Source organism: Bos indicus x Bos taurus, chromosome 5, assembly GCF_003369695.1.
Source record: "Bos indicus x Bos taurus breed Angus x Brahman F1 hybrid chromosome 5, Bos_hybrid_MaternalHap_v2.0, whole genome shotgun sequence".
NCBI lineage: Eukaryota > Metazoa > Chordata > Mammalia > Artiodactyla > Bovidae > Bos > Bos indicus x Bos taurus.
In genome coordinates this window covers 11,634,557-11,656,287 of record NC_040080.1, presented here as the reverse complement: position 1 = coordinate 11,656,287, position 21,731 = coordinate 11,634,557, and the positions used below count along the sequence as shown (strand labels likewise).

Genomic DNA, 21,731 nt, shown 5'->3' with positions numbered 1-21,731 from the left:
CACACACACACACACACACACTCACTGAATAAAGAAGAGCTATTTTAAATAGATTACACAAGAGCCTAATGCCCTCTGGGGACCTGGTACGTGGCAGACAGGAAGACTGGTGATGTAGTCCCTGTACCGTTGCACACCTGTGCCTCACATTGGGCGAGCGGTCCTCTACAGGTTGATGCTACAGGTACAGGAGATGGTGAGCCATTGGCCCATGAGTCTTGGAAATGACTTGGGACTCTTTCTTCAGTTTTCTCTGTGACTTAGAACTGCCTGAGGTGGGTTCTTCTGGGTGTAAGCCGGATGCAGAAGGAGACCCAGGGGCATCCCGGGTCAGGGTCTGAGGGCCTGCTGATCTTTGTGTCCCCCACCTCCTAGTACAGCCTTGACCCTGGGGGGATGAAAGCAGCCCCCAGACCAGAGGGGCTGTGCTTCCTGCCTCTTCCAGGAGGTGGCGCTCCAGGGTCTGGGCGTCAGGAGGGGCACCTGTGGTGGGGGGCACAGGTGAGGGCAACCTGGCTGCTGTGCCTCGTAGGCGTACCTGCCCCAGGGCAGAGGCCCGGAAGACTGGGGTGCCACGCTGTACACGTGATGCGCCCTCACCAACCCCCTTCCCTCTCCGGTACTGAACCCACTTTGGATTTCTCCCACCCCATCGTCCCTCCTGCCCCAGCCCTGCAATGACCTCTAGCACAGGCAGCATCCGCTAGGCTGAACCTGTCACGGCCCTGTATTAACATCCTCCCTGTACATGTTTCCTCCCCAGATTAATCTCACCAGGCCTTGGTGACCCGAGGGGCTGGTGGGTCCCAGGCTGGCCTGAGGCCCTGCTGGAGTGTGGGGTTGGGAGGGGCTGGCCTATGGGGTTGCTCAAAGGCAAGAAGACATTCCCCTAGATTTATTAGGGGAAAAACACAGAAACAAGTGGGTATACACTCCACAGAGTCTGGCTGGTGTCCTGCTGGGAATGGCAGCAGAGCTCCTGAGACCTCGGGTAGGAAGTGGCTGAGGTCTGTTCTGCTTCTCAGCACTGGGTCCCTGCCCCCTCCCCTCCCCCTCACCGTGTTCTCATTCCCATCCCTTTCTTTGCTCCACCTCCTAGCATAGCCTTGACCCTGGGAGGATGAATAGGCAAGTTCCCAGGGTCCAAGAGCCCCGGGCGCCAACCTGACAGTGAGAGTGAGGGGCTGGAGCACCCACCCTTCCTGGCCCAATACCCTTCGGCTGGCGTCGGAGGTCACTCGGTGGTGACCTGTCAGCTGACAGCTCCTCACGGGGACTCTGGAGTCTGTGCTCCGTGTTCGAAATCGGGAGACAATTTTATTTTCCAGTGTGGACTGAAGGCTGCTGGTTAGGGGACTTTCCGGGCAGTCCTGTGGTTAAGACGTGGCCTTCCAGTGCAGGGGGGGTGCGGGTTCAATCCCTGGTCAGGAAGCTGAGGACCTACATGCCTCCGGGCCAAAAATCCAAAACAAAAAACAGAAGCAATATTGTAACAGATTCTCTAAAGACTTTAAGAATGGTGCACATCCCCCAAAAAATAAACTTAAAAAAAATCTTAAAAAAAATAAGGAATCAGATGGATTGTTTGGGAAACACCTGGAGACTTAACAACAAGACTAATTAGCAAGATAATCGCCCTGATTGAGTCTGTTTCTGGGTTCTGTCCTCACGGTTGCCTAAGTCTATCGTGGGCTCTGAGGATGAGAGCAGAAGACTGATTGGAAAAAAATGTTTTAAATGGCATGGGGAATTGTTTTGCAAAATATCAGGTGCTAAATATTTAGTGACATAAGTGCTAAGCGTTCTGATAATGAAGCAACACTCCCAGCCACGACTGTCATTATTAAAATAATTTAGTAAACACCTGTTTCGATGAACCTCAAGGTTATATACTGTACGAAACAAGTAGATGTGACAGGATCCCTCTGGGGAAATGGAGGGGCCTTCAGCGCTGTTTCCAAGTCGGGTGCAGGGACTCCCTGGAATTCACAGGGGGAGGAGCAGGGCTGGGGCTGGCAGGACTCCTGTGTTGTGGGGCCCAGGTCCCAGATGGGTACCCCTTGCTTGAGGCCAGGCCTTGACTTGGGGCCCCTGGGGCCTTGCCACCTCTTTGCCGGGTGAGATGGGGTGGGAGCCCTGGAGAGCAGATCTGGGAGGGGACTTGGGCCTCAGGGGCTGCAGGAGGAGGCCCAGCTCGCAGGGGTGTCTGGGAGCATGTGGGGCGCACAGCTGCTACATGTGGGACTGAATTCACCTAGGTGGGGTTTTACAGGACAGAGTGGGGCGGTTTGGGCCTGCAGCTCAGGAGACAGAGGTTGAAAACAGGCCCTCACCTCCCCAGAGCCCCCGGGGACCTGGCTCTGAATGGAGGTGAGGGAGAGGAGGCCTAACTAGTCGGAACTGAACCCCACAGTCCCGTCCCCAGGCCCCAGACAGCTCTTCATTACAGGGCTGCTTCCTGGTTGTCCTCCGGTTGCGTGTGTGAGTGTGTAGGGAGAGGGAGGGGGCCATTCCACACTCGTGTTCTCTGAAGGGTTGTCAAGCAGACCTAGAATAAATGCATGTCTCTTCGGGAATTTACTTTCCAGGATCAGAAGATTTTATGGGCAAGAGAAACGGTAGGAACCAACGCCGTTCCCAGATGAGCAAACAGGCCCCTGCAGGGTCACTCAGGAGAGTCGGGCCTGGAACCCACCTCCATTCTCCATCCTCCTGCTGTCTCTGGACCTACTCGGTGCACACCGATGCTCTAAGAGCATCGCCAGGGTTTCTGGTTCGACTTTGCCTAATAAACTTCTTGCCCTCCTGCATCCCTCTCCTGACCCTGCTTTTGTTCTGGCTAAAGTCTTTTCTGAGATAGTAGATTTAGAAACAGACTCAGGGTTATCTTTCATTGGAAAGGTTTAAACATTTCTTAGACGACAGAGTAAAAGTTTGTGCGTGTCCACAAGAAACTCCTACAAAACTCAGATCACTGTTTTGTGAATCTCGGAGACATGTCCAAGCCTTTTTGTTTGCTCCCTGCCTTTCTGCCCCAGTCAGGGCTCTCCTGAGGGAGCGACAAGCCTGTGTTGCCAGGCTCCCTTGGCAAGGGGTTGGCAGTTGTTCATGGACCGGCCAGCTTTGCTGTGTGTAGAAACCAAGGGCAGGGTGGCCATGCAGGTGAGCCACAGGTAGAACAGGTAGAAAGCACGGGCGGTCAGGCTGCAGCTGTCAGAGGCCAGGATGCCCTCGAGTCTACTGAGCTGGGGGAACAAAGGCCCCCCTGCTCCCTTGTCAGGGCTAGACCCCCAGGACCCCTCCTCTTCCCAGGAGACATTTAAAGAAGGAGAGGTCTATGGGGAGGGGGTCACTGGGGCCTGCCTCCACGATCCCCAGAATCTCTGAGCCTTTGGTGTCTGACCTGATGCACCCAGAGACTGGAAGGCCATGGACGCTGAGCTGGTCTTCAGCTTTTAGGACCAGGCCTGAACCCTGCTCACCCTCAGAGGTGTGGCCTCTGAGGTCCCGGGAGGAAGCCACCATTTCAGAACACCGTGTTGCCATCATTTCATGAAATATTCAAGCTGCCCATTTGCCAACAGGGCTTTCTTTTAATACACTCGTCTACTCATGGTGCTGCCTGCTGGAACCTAGCTGAAAAGAAAATAAAATAATCTTGTCTCCTGTCCTTTAGAGAAGCAAGCCAAAACTCAGACAGTAAATGAATGTTCTTCTCCGTATTGCCTGTGGGCAGAAATGTTGAGAAATGTTGATTTGATTACTCAATTAAGCTCTATTTACTTTGTAACCATTGTGTCATGTTCAGTCATTTATATACTTTTCTCCTTCCAAAATAATCCATGTTGGGCTAAAACCTTTCAAAGATGTTAGTTAGCAAAAGTAAAGAAGAGAAAGAAAGAAAGAAAAATAAATAACCCTACACCTAGAAAAATGACTTGGGTCACATTTTTTTGACTTGATGTCTTTCTCTGAGACGTTTGAAAGAATCAGGTCCCCATTTTTCATCTGTGGGATGGAGACAGTAATCCTTAGCCAGTCGGCTTTGCAGGGCAGCCGTGAGGCTCTGAATGGGAGGCTGGGTGTACATCGCTGTGCGGTGGCAGCTGGCTTTAGCAAATCACAGGACACTGGCATGTGAGGAAGCAGGGCCATGAAACTTTCGTAGCATTCAAGCAGCGTTGGAGGTGGTGTTGGGTGGCTGACATTATTCAAAACTTCAAGGATGGAAGCGTGAAACAAAGAGAAATAGAATCTGAGGTGGCCTGGCTGACACTGAATATCAAAGGAGAAGGGGAAGACCATCAGGGGAGGCTTGGTCTTCTGGTTTTCTTGGCAACCACTCTGAGCCTGTGGGCTCTCAGGACCGTGGGACCAGCTGGAGGGTCAGGACCCAGGGAGGCCGGGCTTCCTCACGTCCATGGCACATGGTCCCCATGTGTGGCCTGAGGCCGAAGTTCTGCCTCCTGAACCAGCCAGAAGTCCTCTGCTGGTCCAGACCTTGAGAGCAGGAGGTTGGGCGATCAACCTGTCCTCGCTGTCCACGTGAACTCCCCAAAACTAAACAACCACTCCTTAGCCCCAGAGGACAGGCTGCCTGGCAAATAAACTTTGCTTCAAATGTCAACCTTGGCTTTGGAAAATAAGCTGATTTTAAAAAAACGTATAGCAAATGTGCTGGCAGTTTGTAGGTAAGGGGAGGGAGCAATTCCATGCGGCATCTTAAGACACTCATCAAATAGGAAAGGGCTTTAATTTTACATGGGAAGTGACAGACTAGCCTTTAGTTTCCCAAAGCAAAAATAATCTCATCGTCAAAATGTGTGCTGGGAAACGTGCATGTAACTTTGCGCCTTGCACCTCTCGCCACCTGCCTCCCAGCCTCTGGGCCTGTGATCTCTGGGGCATCAATGTCTACATTTTTATTTTTAAAATAATATGTTGTGGCATCCATTGTTCTGTGTTTGTAGACGGGGCAGGAGCAGTGCGCTTTGTACTCTCTTCCTACCGTTATGTCCTATGTCCATCCTAGATGTGGAGTGGGTTGCCATGCCCTCCTTCAGGGGATCTTCCTGACTCAGGGAACAAACCTGAGTCTCCTGCATCTCCTGCATTGGCAGGTGGGTTCTTTACCACTAGCGCCACCTGGGAAGCCCCGTGCATCCATGGGAGGGCGTTAATGACATTTCTCGCATGAGGGAACTCAGGAGCAGTGGTCTTGATAACGGGGTCAAGGTCATCCTGATGCTGTGGGAGCCAGGAATTAAGTTCAGGTCTCTTGGACTTCCCAAGCACGTGCTGTCTCTCTCCTCTCTCCACCTGGGGCCGAGGAGAGACGACCTTCACCAGCCTCGTGTCACATGGCTTGGATGTGCACTGTGGAAGCTGCGTCTTCTGCCGGTCATGGCGGTGGACAGACATCTGAGTGCTTGTGCTGCCCTGTGGTCACTCCACACGCCTCCGATCACCGTCCCCTCTCTGAGCTGTGCATTTGTTCCCGAGCTTCCTGCCTGGACCCTGCTTGGTCCTCAGATCCCAGTGGGGACTCCATCTGTCCAGCTTTGGCTTTGAGATGACCGCTTCGTGGCAGGGCCTCGCTTCCCCGCCTTCTTGGAACGTCTCCCCAGTAATCCTCCCCTGGAAACAGGCCCTCTGTTCTCCAACCCGGGTCTGATGAGTTTGGGGCCCATCCTTGCAGGCTGAGCTCCCAGACTGCATGTGTTATCTTTATTTTTAAAGAACATCTTGGTGGAGATATGTCACTTACCATAAAAGATACATTTCATATACATTTAAAATGTACAGTTTGGTGATTTATAGTATTTTTACAGGGTTGTGCAATCATCATTACCAAAGGCTGCACATTTTCATCAGCCCAGAGACAGACCCTGCACCCACTGATAGTCACTCCCCATCCCTGCTTCTGTCCCATGCATCTCCGTGTGACTGTGGATTCTCAAGCATCATTGACTGTGATGTTAATCCAGTCACTGGGGCTCACCTGTGCCATCTCACTGCCGGTGGCACATCCCCTGAATTCAGATCTAGGTCGGTTGTGACGACCCACCTGATAAATGACCCATCTGATAAATGATGCTGTTAAAAGGAAGCACAGGAGGTCAGTTGGGGACTTGGGTGTCACTTGGAGGTGAGATCGAGCACTTTCTTTCAGTTACACAAAAAGTGATTTTAAGATTTATTTCTTTTAACTCAGAAAAGCTAAGTCTGTAAGGCACATCTACTGATAGCTGAAGATGTGAATTATGACCTTTAAAAATGTTTTATTATAAAATTTATATAACAAAGTTTTTCATTTTAACCAATCTTAGTATACAGTTCAGTGGCGTGAATTTTATTCACAGCGTTGCACAGCCATCACCAGACTATTGCCAAAACTCTTTCCTCACTCCGAACAGAAACTCTACACGCTCTAAGTAACAACTCCCGATTCCTCCCTCTCCCAGCCTCTGGTAGCATCTAGTCTGTTTGTCTGTGAATTTTTCTATTCTAGGTATTTCATTTATGTAGAATCCCACTATATTTTTCTGTTTGTGTCTGGCTTATTTTATGTGACGTTTCCAAGGCTCATCCATGTTGTATGACAGGTGTCAGAACTTCATTCCTTTTTGTGGCTGAATAATATTCCACTGTATGAACCAGCCACATTCTGCTTATCCATTTGTCAACTGATGGACATGTGAGCTGTTTCTGCCTTTAGGCTACAGTGAATAATGCTGCCGTGAATATCAGTGTACAAGTATCTGAGTTCTTGCTTTCAGTTCTTTAGGGTACAGACGTAGGGATGGAATTTCTGGGTCTGAATTATGGCTTTTTTGTTAGAAGAGCCCGTTTCCTCATGTGGCTCCACCACATCAGAATCCTGTGTAGACAAGGATATTGTATCAGGGAATTCCACTGTGGCAGTCATGAGGGTTAGTGTGTTCCTGAGGCTCCCTGGGCCTGTATCAGAAATTTTACTTTAACTAGGTGTTTAACAATCCAGCAATGAGAAGTGACTGATGCTGTTTCCCTTCTAAAAAACAAAGAAGGTCTCCAGACTCAGCTCAGCCCTCCCCTTCCTGCCAGCAGGGCTTTGGAATGGCAGGAAGCGGGTGTTGGGCAAGACACAGCTCTTTAGTTTGTATGTCCCCGTCTACCTGTCTATAGTCCAGGAGCATCCACTCTGGGAACCGTGAGGATCCTGGGAGAGGATGGGTCTTGTGTGGCTAGGCTGAGTCCTGCTCTGTGGCCCCACGTTTGCGCCAGTGGAGGGGCTGTATGGCTAGGTGCTGCCTGGTGAGGGGCCTCTGTCTCCAGCCTGGGGGTGCTGCTGTGCCTGGGGCTCTTGCCTGCACCTCGCACAACTGCAGTCAAGGCGAGGGAGGGAAAGACACTCGGAAAAAGGAGCACTCAGGGGAAAGAGCCAGGAACAGAGGGAGGAGGGGAGGAGACAGTGAGACATGGTGGCCCCGTGTGGAGACCAGCGGCCAGTTACTGACTCAGGAAGCCCTTTCATTCTTGGGATGGCTATTTTTTCCCATAATTGTTTTGCCTAAAAGTAATAACATCACTTTGCTTTTTGATTGCTCTAGAATACCTTTTCAATCTTGCTCATGTCTACTGTCAACTATCCTTCAAAAATTTTTTTTGAAGTAATGGGACAAGTTTTATGATTTCTATTTTTTCAGATAAGGAAACCTGGGCTTAGAAAATCTGAACAACTTGACTTATTAAGGAAGGAAAAAAAGAATCAGTTTTGTTTTGTTTTGTTTTTTTGAGAGAGAGAGAAAATCAGATGGTAGACTTTATCTTATCTTCACCTTTGTGGGCTCATATGTTAGAGTCAGACAGCTTTCTGTGCTACAGCAGCTTGCCGACTCTTGGTCTCAGCTCCTCCTGTAGCTTGACCATATTGACCACCCATCAGGGCTCCTTGTCCTGACGCAGGCTGACCTCCAGCCCCACACCCACCCAGCCCCACGCCCAGCTCTCCGATTGGCAGGTTCAGGTGGGGCATTAAGTGTGTGCGCTCTTTCTCAGATTAGCAGAGTTGAGCATGCTAAGTCAGAATGCAGGTCAGACCTTTGGCAGACTGATACACTTACTTTAATCCGACTCTTAGTAAATCCCCGTCTTGTGGGCTCTGCCTTAGCATCCCCTTCTGGTCCTGTGCACAGGTATGTCTTGGCCGCTATCCAGAGCTGAAAGGTTGCACAGTGTTTCTCCAAGGTCAGAGCCTCTGTCACTGTGTCTGGCTTCCAAAGACCTCCTGGGGATCTGAGCTGCACATCCGAGGGGATTATAGTGACTCAGATGTCATATTTGGTCTGCAGCGGATAAGATCCTGTGGCTCTGTGTTTCAATTATTTAAAAGGCAAAAATTTTGACCTGTGCCTGGCTGTCTGAAAGACCAGGCAATGAGGAGCCTTTTCTCAGGATAAATTGACTGTGAAATGCCCTGAAAATGGAGAATCTCATGCCAGTTTTGGTGAAAACAATCCTAAAAGTTGCTTTTCCTCTCCCGGAATTGGGGTGGTCGGTCATTCTCACCGTGTTGTTGGGCACCTGCTGTCTGTAAGGCGGTCTGCTCCTGTGACGTCTGGTTATGGCCCCTCAGTTGTCCCTTCCTCTGGGGGGGGGGTGGGGGTGTAGTCCAGTGGGAGGGAAGATGCAGACACCCACGATGGGCAGAGTGTGCCTGGTGCTCCAAGGAGATGAAGATGAAGGGCTCAGAGGCTTAAAGAAGGAGATGTACGGTCAAATGGAGTAAATAGGGAAAGCATAGATGACGGGGCTGGACCTTGAAGGGCGGACAGACGTGGGGTGGGTCCCAGCAGGAAGAGCAGTATTGACAGGCTCAGGCACTGGATTTTATAGAGGAGTGGGAGCTGAGTTTGCTTAGAGCACAGCCATGTCCGGGAAGAAGTGGAGGGAAGGCTGGCACACGTGGAGAGCTGTCGCCTTGGGCTGGAGTCTGCCTCCCATTCCTGAGGCTGCCCAAGACACTCTGGAGTGTGAGCGAGGGCGAGGGGTGACCAGAGCTGCTCTTCCAGGAGCCTAGTTAGGCAGCATGGTAGAGCGTGAAGTGGGGCCTAAGAGCACAGGTGGAGGGACAGTTCTGAGGCTGCTGCCAAGTCCAGGTGGGAGAGGGAAGAAGGGGTTTTCTCAGCAAAGGTTGGAGGGCAAGGAAGTCCTTTATCCAGTGGGCGGGGCTATCTAGTTGGGTGGGGCTATATGGGTGGGTGGGGCTGTCTACCTGGGAATAGCTATCTAGTTGGTTGTTCAGTTGCTCAGTCGTGTCTGACTCTTTGCAACCCCATGAACTGCAGCACGCCAGGCCTTCCTGTCCATCACAAACTCCCGGAATTTACTCAAACTAATGTCCATTGAGTTGATGATGCCATCCAACCATCTCATCCTCTGTCGTCCCCTTCTCCTCCTGCCCTCAATCTTCCCAGCATCAGGGTCTTTTCAAATAAGTCAGTTCTTCACATCAGGTGGCCAAAGTATTGGAGTTTCAGCTTCAGCATCAGTCCTTCCAATGAACATCATTACTGATTTCCTTTAGGATGGACTGGTTGAATCTCCTTGCAGTCCAAGGGACTCTCAAGAGTCTTCTCCAACACCATAGTTCAAAAGCATCAATTCGTTGGCGCTCAGCTTTCTTTATAGTCCAACTCTCACATCCATACACGACTACTGGAAAAATCATAGCTTTGACTAGATGGACCTTTGTTGGCAAGGTAATGTCTCTACTTTTTAATATGCTGTCTAGGTTGGTCATAAGTTTTTTTCCAAGGAGCAAGCGTCTTTTAATTTCATGGCTGTAGTCACCATCTGCAGTGATTTTGGAGCCCCCCAAAAATAAAGTCTGTCACTGTTTCCCCATCTATTTGCCATGAAGTGATGGGACCAGATGCCATGATGTTAGTTTTCTGAATGTTGAGTTTTAAGCCAACTTTTTCACTCTCCTCTTTCACTTTCATCATCTTTAGTTCTTCACTTTCTGCCGTAAGGATGGTGTCATCTGCATATCTGAGGTTATTGATATTTCTCCCGGCAGTCTTGATTCCAGCTTGTGCTTCTTCCAGCCCAGCGTTTCTCATGATGTAGTCTGCATATAAGTTAAATAAGCAGGGTGACAATATACAGCCTTGACATAGTCCTTTCCCGATTTGGATCCAGTCTTTTGTTCCATGTTCAGTTCTAACTGTTGCTTCCTAACCTGTATACAGATTTCTCAAGAAGCAGGTCAGGTGGTCTGGTATTCCCATCTCTTTAAGAATTTTCCACAGTTTATTGTGATTCACACAGTCAAAGGCTTTGGCAGTCAGTAAAGCAGAAGTAGATGTTTTTCTGGAACTCTTTTGCTTTTTTGATGATCCACAGATGTTGGCAATCTGATCTCTGGTTCCTCTGCCTTTTCTAAATCCAGCTTGAACATCTGGAAGTTCATGGTTCATGTACTGTTGAAGCCTGGCTCGGAGGATTTTGAGCATTACTTTACTAGCGTGTGAGATGAGGGCAATTGTGTGGTAGTTTGAGCATTCTTTGGGACTGGAATGAAAACTGACCTTTTCCAGTTGCTCAGTCATCTCCAACTCTTTCCAACCCCATTGACTTCTGCATGCTAGGCTTACCAGTCCTTCACCATCTCACGGAGTTTGCTCAAACTCACATCCATTGAGTCACTGATGCCATCCAACCATCTCATCCTCTGTCATCCCCCTTCTCCTGCCTTCAATATTTCCCAGCATCAGGGTCTTTTCCAGTGAGTTAGTTCTTTGCATCAGGTGGCCAAAGTATTAGAGCTTCAGCTTCAGTCCTTCCAATGACTATTCAGGCTTGATTTCCTTTAGGACTGACTGGTTTGATCTCCTTGCAGTCCAAGGGACTCACAAGAGTCTTCTCCAACACTTAGTTCAAAAGCATCACTTCTTGGTGGCCAACTCTCACATCCATACATATCTACTGGAAAAATCATAGCTTTGACTATACAGATCTTTGTTGCCAAGTAACGTCTCTGCTTTTTAATATGCTGTCTAGGTTTGTCATAGCTTTTCCTCCAAGGAGCAAGTGTCCCTTAATTTCATGGCTGCCGTCACCATCTGCAGTGATTTTGGAGCACAAGAAAATAAAATCTGTCACTATTTCCACTGTTTCCCCATCTGGTTGCCAGGAAGTGAAGGGTGGGGCTATATGAATGGGTGGGGCTATCTCCATGGGGAAAAAAAAATCTATCTAGGAAGGTGGGGCTACATGGGTGGGCGGGGCTATCTCCATGGGAAAATCTATCTAGGTGGAGAGGGTTATCTAGGTGGAGAGGGTTATCTAGGTGGGCAGGACTTTCTGGATGGGAAGGGTAGAGGGTGGATTTGGAAGGCTAATGGAAGATACCCAGCAAACATGCAGGGTAAGAGTTCATTTAAAACTGAGATTTAAAGCTGTGGAAATGGATGGAATTACTAGGGAGAGAGAACAGAGAGAAGGGGAGGATGCAGGGCTGAGCATGGAGCCCATGTGTTTAAAGGTTAGGAAGCAGATAAAACAGAGCCAGAGGGGCCAGGGTGGTGGAGGAGAGGCTTGCTCCTGCAGGGCCGCAGAGGGCAGGGGGAGGCCATCACTGTCAGCGTCAGGTGGGATGTGGGAGAGCGGAGAGGAGATGGGAACTGAGGCAGTCCACTGGATTTGAATCTGCTCTCAGGGGACCTTGAGAGTGGGTCCACTTGAGATGGACCTGACCACAGGGAGGGGTACCTGGGGAGGGGAGAGGCCTTTACCTGGATGCTATTTTCACTGCCCTTCTAGGCTAGGGAAGTGGCCCAGCTGCTGTCTGCTTGCCCAGAAGCAGTGTGCCATGATGGCCCTCTGGGACCTGGTGCCCTGTACCCTGTGTGGTCCCATCTGGAAACCCACCTGCAGAGTCCAGCCTTATTCTGGTGACTCTCGAGGGCACTGCTGACCCCAGCCTGAGCTCTTGCTGGGGCTGGGCTGCAGGATCCTCTGGTTCCCCTTTCCCTCTCCAGGGAACCTGGGCAGTGTGTTGGCTGCAGAGGGAGCTCTGAGTGTGATGTAGGGGTCTCCCCAGTGCCGGCTGTGTCACTTTCCAGACAATGGGTCCCAGGCCTGAACCTTTCAAGGCTGGCTTGGCTCTGGTAGAGTGGAAGAGGAGAGAAGAAAATCTACAAGAGAAAATGACCAGAACAGAAATGCTCTGGAGTTGGGTGGGCCTGGTGGCATTCTTGGGGAGTGGGTGGGGGTGGGGATGCCCCCGGACATCACAGTGTGAAGTATTGTTCACACCCATTTGGCTGTGGACGGGCACAGGCCAGCACCTCCCAGTGGTTTAATTAGGTCACGGTGCGTTTGAAAGGCAGAGGGGGAAAATGGCAATAAAGGTCATGTAGTAGTATTTTCAGACCTAGAAGTAAATGAACAGAAACTCTAGACCATAGACTCTTAGGGAAAGTTTCCCCTAGGGAAACTTGGGGACCAAATGCTAAAAGTTCTGGTGTGTGGTGTGTGCACGTGTCAGGGAGAGAAGGAGCAGGAGCGAGTCAGCAGTGGACTTAGCTTGAAGCCCCGGAAAGTGACTGTCACGGGCTGCAGGTGTGTCTGGGTGCCAGGAGACCCAGGTACCTCTGCCTCTTGCTTTGGCATTTTGTTGACTTGCTTCCCTTCCTCATGATTGGGGATCGGTATCCACTACCTCCAACCCCCTAATTCAGAATCCATTTATTCTTTTAACCCCATTTATAAATGACTATGAGTTAAATATTGCAAAGGCAGTAAGTGAAACACATCAGGAGAAAAACGTGAGTGTGGTCCTGTGCATACTGTCAGCTGCGTGGAGAGATAGTGGTGGAGGCTCAAATGCATCAAGGGTACTTCTGAGCTTAAGTTTTTTTCTAAGAAAGAATGTCCTGGGGAGGGGTGAGCAAAGTGTCGAACAGCCTCGTGATTTCAAAAATAGTAGCAACGAAAAGAGGTTTGGGGTTTTAAAGGCATGAGGGTGTCTTGAGTCTCCTTAGCCTTGTGTATGAAGTGACTGGATGGGGTCGAATTGGGGTACTTTACACCCACACAGTAGATGTGACTAAGGAGACACACCTGCTTCCAAGAAAGTCTTGCGAAGAAGCCTCACTGCATCTTGCATTCTTTTCCTTCCTTCTGGATTCTTTCCTTAACGATGAAGCTTATGTTTTGTAGTTTTTTGGGTGGTGGTCTATAATGGTAAACTTCCTCAGTCTCTATTTGAAGTTCTTTCTTTTTCTTTCTCTCTTTCTTCCTCCCTCCCTCATTCAAGAATGATGGTTTTATGGTACACAATTCTGTGCAAGCTGTTGTCTTCCTTCAGCAATTGGAAGGCCTTCCATTGTCTTCTGGACTCTGTTGTTGCTGATGAGAGGTCTGCTGTGGGTCTATGTCATAATTTTGATTTTTAAAAGATACTTTGTCTTTAGTGTTAGGTAGGTTCACGATTTTTTAAATCTTACTTGTGACTTGGTGAGATACTTCAATCCGAGGGTTTGTATGGTTCCCGGTTCTGGAAAATTCTCAGTCATTTTCAACTATATTTCTCCCCTAGACTATCTGTTTTCTGCTTCTGGAACTCTGATATTAAAACATGTACGGATTTTTCCATTTTACTCTTTATCCCAGCTGCTCTTTCATATCTTGTATTTCATCATTTTCCTTTGCTACTCTCTAGGGAATTTCTTTAGCTCTGTTTTCCAATTCATTAGTTTTTTCTTCATTTGTATCTAGTCTACTGTTTTACCTTTAAATATATTTTTATTTCTAATGACTATTTTATTTATTAAAGTTCTCTTTTGTTCTTTTTCAGACCTTTTATTTTTTAATAATGTGTTTTGTCCATTTATGATTTCTCTTCCGTATTTTATATCATTAATAATTTTAAACAGATATGTAATATTTATAGTTCATTTTCAGATTGTTTTATTGATTTCAACCCTGTGGAGTGGCTCTCCTATTCCTTGTATCTTCTGACTTTCCCTGATGGTGGATCACTTCGTCCTGTGATATAAATTTTGAGTGGCAGCCCGTCTCCTTTGTGATTTTTTTTCTCTTTTGGGTTCTAAGCACATGAATTGTGGAAGTGATGCTATAATGTGGTTTTACATTTGCCTCCAGTGGGTAATCTTGGTGGTTTCACTGATCTAGAAACAGTTTTTAGTATTTGCTCATTGACTTGGAGGGCCCAGAGTGTACTGGTGTTTTGATTTGCCATGAGAAATTATTCTCACACCCAGAATCTCAGTCAGAGGCAGGGGCCATGCGTATAGGATGGACTGACTCATATAAGCAGGACGCTTTTACAATCCAGCACTGCTGTGGTCAGCCCTGCTCTGCTGTCCCCACTTCCTGTTCTCCATTATCACAGCCCCTCCTAGCCTTGTTGTTAGAACAGCCTCCTTGCAATACTTAGGCCTCATTTTTGTTGTTGTTCAGGCGCTCAGTTGTGTCCGACTCTTTGCAACCCCATGGACTGCAGTACGCCAGGCTCCTCTGTCCTTCACTAACTCCCAGAGTTTGCTCAAACTCATGTCTGTTGAATCGGTGATGCCATTCAACCATCTCATCCTCTGTCATCCCCTTTTCCTCCTGCTTTCAATCTTTCCCAGCATCAGTGTCTTTTCCAATGAGTCGGCTCGTCACATCAGGTGGCCAGAGTATTGGAGCTTCAGCTTCAGCACCAGCCCTTCCGATGAATGTTCAGGGTTGATTTCCTTTAGGATTGACTGGTCTGATCGTCCAGAAGCCCATGGCCTTCTTCAGGCCTTACCCGTTCTCTCAGGTTGTGCAGGGGAAGAGGGTCATGACCTAGTTTCCCCTTCTTCCAGCCCCCTCTTCCCCCCACTGCTGGGCTTCTAGGCTTGGGGCAGAGGAGAGGGACTCAGAGGACACAGGGCTCACGGCTTTCTCCTTAGTGCTTGCTGCCCGCCATCAGCCCCCATCTTACTCTTTGCTCTGCCAGCTGCCTGAGTGCTGACTGTTTCCTAGGGCACCTCTGTGAGTTCTTGTAAGGTCCCTATGGGGTCTTTGGCGCAGGCCGTGTGGTCTCTGCCAGGCCTCTTGGGAATTTCTGCCTCTTTCTGCTGGGGCTTGAATCCCACCACCTACCCATCGTCCACTCAGCCAGTCAGGATGAAGGTGTTTGGTCAGCAGCTGGGGCTGCAGGCTGCTTTCTGTTGCCACCCAGTCTGTAGAGCTGCCCCGGAGAATCCTAGACAGGAAGCATGCTCCATCCCTCAGTGTGTGCGTTCCCGGACTCGAGAAGACGCCGGTGGAGACTTTCCCCGGACTAGCGCTCCATTAGGTCCAGACCAGGTGTGGCAGGTCTTCCCTTGGGGAACTAGAGTCAGGACAGACTATCAGTCATTGATCGATCAATCAGTCACTGTTTATGAGCGCTTCCCGTGAGCTGGCACTGTAGCAGCCTCTTGGCAGCAGGCAAAAGCAAGCAGAACCAATTCTGACAACCATGCATTAAGTGTCCACTGGATGCCAGAGACTCAGTGAGGACGCAGTGATGAGTGAAACAGATGGGCACCTGCCCCCCTCAGTGCTCTCGGCAGGGCCTCTGGCTGCAGTGCCTGGAGCCTCCTCGGTGGTGGCCTCGTGGTGCGATGTGGCAGCTCATTTGCATGAAGAGCAAGTGGGTTCTCTAGACTGTGGAAGTCTCTCTCAGCTTTCACAGAGCTGACCCATCAAGGACCACGTGAGATGAAGACCAGGCCGGGAGTGGAGCAACCCTGGGGATGAGGGTGGACTGTTGTGAATGATGACTTTGTGGGGCGCAGTAGCTCTCTCTGTGTCACTGGGCTTTATTTCTGCTTGTCCTCTTCTTTCCTGAGCTCCTGCCAGGCTGTGGACTGTCCACGTCAACCTCAGGGACCCAGGGCTCTACTCCTCTGTGCCCAGGAAGGGGCTCTGACCCCGCAGAGCCATGCAGCGTGGTCCCCACTCTTCCTGGCAGTCGTGCGGTGACTCGGGTGACCGCTGCTGTCCCTGGAGGCCGGAGCCTTCAGAGGGTGCAGAGGTGCAGTTAAGACTTGTTCCAGGAGGAGCAGGGCCACGTGGGCCCTGCTCAGAGGGAGGCTGGAGTCAGCTATTCCCATTTTTCTACAAATTTAAGTCATTTTGTGTCCTCTCTGATGTATCTGTGTGTTCAGCCTTTTGTCTAATTGTGAGATAAAAGACTTCATCTTTTTTTTTTTTCCAGGAATTCCAGGAATCAGCAAGCAAGTTCAGGAGGAATTAGTAAGATTGAAATCAGTGAGCTGGTGGCTTCAGCTTAAATCAGACGAAGGACATACCTAAGATGACAAATGATTCTGGGTCCCCTGTGGATCTGGGACTGGTTAAGGGGCCTGAAGTGCTGCCCAGGGAAGGATTCTGGGTGCAGCGAAAGCTCAGGGCAGAGAGTGCAGGGCTTGACTAGTGATGTCTGCCCCAGTTGCAGGCTGGGGGTGGTGCCCGGGACACCTACTGTTTTGGCTGTGCCTGGGGAAGTCAGACAGTCGCTCAGGCTCTTTATTCAGCGGGCTGATTCAATCGGTTCTGTCAAACCAGTAGCCAGTCCAGTGGGGGTAAAAAATCAGCTGAAATGTGTTTAGTACAATATAGGAAAGAAAGGAAAAAAAATTCATTTTATAAATTCTGTTTTTCACTTTTTATTCAGCCAGGTTGGTAAATCATGGACATACTTTAAAAGGTGAATTAAATCCGAGAGCTTCTAACTGCTGGTCTGACTCTGCTGGAGGAGTCACTCTATGAGACTTTATGGTTTTATTACACTGTTTTTGTAAATGTTTTTCAAAACGTTTCACACTCAAAGTATGTGATTTTGTTCTCACTGGATCCCAGGGATGCTCAGAGGTGATCTGACCAGTCGGCACGAGTAGGCGAGGGTCTGGCCCTGATCCTGGCTCCTTCTGTGGTTCTGTGAACTTTCTGCATGTCCTCTGGGGTCTGGAGGAGTCTTTCATCCAGCTGGTTACTGTTGCTCTGCTCTCTGGGGGCTGGGGCCTGTAGGCTGGTGCAGGGACTCGGGGTAGCATCCACACCGGCTTGAGAGGCCCGTTTCTCCAGCAGCTGATGCGTTAGACCCCACTGCCCTGATAGAATGCTTCGGCGTTTGTAGGATGGAACATTCTGTTTGGAAATGAGCACAGCCATAGTCATCCGCGCCCTGGGGTTGTCAGCTGAGCGTCTGAGTCACCCGCACCGTCTCCTGGCGCCTGCGGCCTCCTGGTCCACCTACACTGGTCTGAGCTTGGCCATATTTGGCTTTCTCGAGCTGGTTGGCTTTGGACATGTCTTTCAACCTGCCAACACCCGAGTGGGGACCCAGATCCAGCCTTGTGTTTAAGTGGCAGGCAGTAGAGACATCCAGGGATGTGGGGCCGTTTACTGAACATAAATCAGGTCTCGGCTGTGCCTTGCATTCCTTCGGTTGTGAACAGTTTAGCCTCATGACAGCCATGCCTTCTCCCCCTGCTCTCCCCAGCCCAGACCACCATTGGATTTATTTCTACAACCAGGCGCTTTGAGGATCACAAGGGGTTCCCCTTTCTTCCAGCGTATTCCTTTCCTCCCCAAATTTGCAAAGTACGTCGCGTCCACTATCTCGTTGAGGTAGGAACTCATCTTATGCCCGTTTCACAGAAAAGGAGAAAAAGGCTCAAAGAGCTTGGGGAATTTACCTAAGGCCACACAGCTAATAAATGATGGAGCTGGAATTTGAACCTAGCAACTGTTTTCTGAGTGCTTACTCTGGAAAAGCCCTGCCACGATTATGTTGTTTTTCTTCTAATCTGGATAGCCTGTCATCGGACTTTTGAGATTTTTCTTGGTAGTTTCAACTGCAGCCCATATGCAGGCAGCACCAGCCTGTGGATCTGCTCAGACCTCCAACAGGGGAGAGGTGTGGAGTGAGGAATGGGGGTCGTCATGGCTGCAGCAGCAGCACAGTGGCCCAGTCCAGACCTCAGATGCAGGAATGCAGGGTCCCGGGTGTCATGTCCAGTTTCTGCTCTGCCCAGGTTCCTCCGGGGAGTGGGTGCACCCAGTCTGAGCTGGGAGGCTGTTGGCACCCATGGAGCACTCACAGGCAGAGGGTGCATCCTGGCCTAAACACGGTTGGTATGTTTAGAACTGATCTCCAGGGATGGTTGTGGGTGTTTATCTGCAAGCTCAGAGATAAAAGTCAGGGAGGTGGGTCAGTAAGAAATGCTTGGGTTGATGTCCACTTGACACAGCGGCTTTTTTCCCAGGGACTTAGGGCAGCTGGATACAAGGGGCCTATTTTAGGGACTTCCTTTATCGGTTTGGAATTGTCACTGTCTGCACTGCAGTCAGACGAGACTAGCCCGGATCTGCCTTCCCTGCCTTGAGAAAGAACCATCACACAGGCTCGCCTTCTTTCCCAGCGGGCTCACGTGTCTGGGCCCTGCGTTCTCTCCCCGCTGGCCTACAGACATAGCCTCCTGATTCACTGTCTAATTTAGGGCAGAAACTTGCAGAGCAGTGTCAAGAGGGGCTGTTTTCACTTCTGGATTTTACACACGCTTAATGTTCTTGCTTTGAATAGGCTCCAAGAGAATATAATAAATAAAGCTGTGCACACATCCATCGTGGTGGCAGCCAGCCTCACGGGGAGCTGCCTGCTTTGGGGGATAAACCACATTTCTTTCCCCTTCTTTTCCCCTCCCCTTCCATTCCTTCAAATATACTTTTCATTCATTAGACAAAACAGTCTTCCAGGGGTAGAAAGGGCACGGCAATTGCGTCTCTAGTACCAGATATTTTGCCATAAAATTATCTGCCTCTGGCTTTTCTTCCCAGTTTGATCCCCATTTATTCTCAAGTCAGACACACCCGTCTTGGGCTGCTGCTGCATTCTATAGGATGACACAGTTCAGACCAAATCCTACTTTATGTAATGGGACTTCTAAAGCGGGCCGCCTGTTGGGAAGGCCCGGGAAGCCTCCTGATCCAGGGTTGTGCTCTGCAGTGCTTTTCACTGAAAGGAAAATGGAGAAATGAAAATGGACCGTCCACCACGGAGCCCAGGATGGGGTGGAAACAGCACCGTGATGGGGAGCAGGTTCCGAGCCACGTGTGGGTGTTACAGGAACCAGGTAAAGCTTCTTGTGCAGCCCTGAGGCTGAACAGTCTTCAATGTACTGCCCACACGCAGCCGAGGGGGGAGCAGACAGTTGTGTCTGTATGGTCAGTGGGGAATTTAATTTAGGTACACCTACTAGCTTGGAGAGGGCTTCCCTTGTGGCTCAGCTGGTAAAGAATCTGCCTGCAATGCAGGAGACCTGGGTTTGATCCCTGGGTTGGGAAGATTGCCTGGAGAAGGGAAAGGGCACCCATTCCAGTATTCTGGCCCAGAAAATTCCATGGACTGTATGGTCCATGGGGTTGCAAACAGCTGGACACAACTGAGCGACTTTCACTTTCCTAGCTTGGAGAAGGAAATGGCAACCCACTTCAATATTCTTGCCTGGAAAATCCCTTGAATGGAGGAGTCTGGAGGGCTACAGTCCATAGGGTGGCAAAGAGTTGGACACAATGTTGCGTGCATGTGTGCTAGCTATGTGTGTGTGTGTTTGTGTGGTAGTTTGGTGAGGGTTTCATGCATTTTGTTTGAATTTGAACCTTAGCTAATCTTCTCGGCAATGTTTCATGTTCGGCATGTCTCATATTTGACATTGGGGTTCCAACTTGCAATTCATTGTATTAATAGATGTCTCTTTTATTTCACTTTTTCTTCTCCTGTCTTTTTCAAGAGAGTGGGGAGAGATTTATGTATGGGTGATGCAAGGTACATCATGTTATAGATTATAGCTTTTTAATTTTTATTATCTTTTTAAAGAGAAATATTAGTGGTTTGGGCTCCACTGGACTGAGTCGAGTTTAGAAATATTAATAGCCATGATCCATTGAGTGTCTAGTGTATGCTAAGCTTTAAATCAGGATCTTCATGTGAATTGTGTATTTTAAGTCTCAAAACAGTTGTGTGCCGTAGATATGCATATTTTAACTGTACCAAGAAAGGAATCGGTTCCCCACGGCTAATGCTGTGGTGCTCCATACAAGTTGGGATCAAGAGTGAGACTTGTGGTCTTAGGCCTGTGAGATTCGGGGGTACAGGGATGAAGCTCTTTCGTGAAGACTGAAATGTAAAATAAATTCCTGGTAAAGAAAGAGATGAGTCTGGGGCTCCCTCTGCCCCCCCTGCCCTGTACCCTCACAGGATGTGTGTGTATGCTCAGTCACTCAGTCGTGTCTGAATCATTGTGACCCCACGGTCTGTAGCTCGCTCACCAGACTCCTCTGTCCATGGGATTCTCCAGGCAAGAATACTGGAGTGGGTAGCCATGCACTCCTCTAGGGGATCTTCCTGACCCAGAGATCAAACCTGTGTCTCCTACATTGAAGGCAGATTCTTTCCCACTGAGCCACCAGGAAGCCACAGTAGAATATGACTCAGCTCTAAAAGAAAAGGGAACCCTGTCATTTATTATAATGGGGATGAACCTTGAGAACTTTATGCTATGTGGAATAAACCAGACACAAAAAGACAAACTCTGGGAGATGGTGAAGGACAGGGAAGCCTGGTGTGCTGCAGTCCATGGGGTTGCAAAGAGCTGGACATGACTTAGTGACTGAACAACAAAAAGACAGATCCTATGTGATTCTACTTGTATGAGGTGTATAAAGCAGTCAAATACTCAGAAACTAGAATGGTGGTTGAAAAATGGTTAAAATGGTACTTTTTATGTTTTGTGATTTTGTTTTTAATTGGAGGATAATTGCTTCACAATGTTGTGTTGGTTTCTGCCATGCTGTGTTTTGTGTTTTTTACCACACACACAAACTAGGTCTAGGATAATTGATACCCAAATGATCCTTCAAAGATAAACACAAATGGGACTTCCCTGGTGGCTCGGTGGTAAAGAATCTGCGTGCCAATGCAGGGGACATGGGTTTGATTCCTGATCTGGGGGGGTCCCCCGTGCCTCGGAGCAATTAAGCCCGTGTACCACAACTATCAAGCCCATGTGCCTGAACTGCTGAAAGTCTGAGCGCCCAGAGCCCGTGCGCTGCAACAAGAGAAGTCACCGCAATGAGAAGCCCGCTCATTGCAACTAGAAGCAGCCCCTTCACACTGCAGCAAATACCCAGCACAGCCAACACGTAAAAATTAATACAGGTGACTTGGAAGAAACTTCTACATCTCAGGGTCCTCAGTGCTTTCATAAAATAAGCGATCCTGGCCGAGGGTGAGCTAACAATATAAAACACAAACCTCACGAAAAATAAACCTCCACATACAAGAGCCAGCAGGTGTAACAAGCAGCAGAGTTAGTGCCCTGAGAACTAAAGTAGCAGGGTGGTTTGAAGGATCCATAGAACAAATTGCTCGAAACAGGTGAAGAGATAAAAGAAGAAATAGGAAGCCTAATAAAAGAACAGTTCTTTACGAAAAAAGAGAAGGTTTGAACGAAGAGCCCAGTAGTACCTTTGGAACTGAAAAATGATCATTGAGGTAAATAAGTTAATGGAATGGATGAAACATCAGAGTAGACACAGCTGAAGATAAAGTCTGTGACTGGAGGTTAGACCTGAGGAAATTGCCCAGAATTCAGCACTTGAGAGATTAGGTGCTGATTCTATGAAGAAGCAGATAAAAG

The 21,731-nt window shown here is 49.1% G+C and overlaps 1 protein-coding gene across 25 annotated transcripts in view; it reads left to right on the top strand.

The window, feature by feature from the left end:
• CACNA1C (calcium voltage-gated channel subunit alpha1 C) overlaps nucleotides 1–21,731 on the top strand; it is a 391,155-nt gene that overhangs the window by 3,540 nt on the left and 365,884 nt on the right. The gene's annotated exons all lie outside the window — the stretch shown is intronic.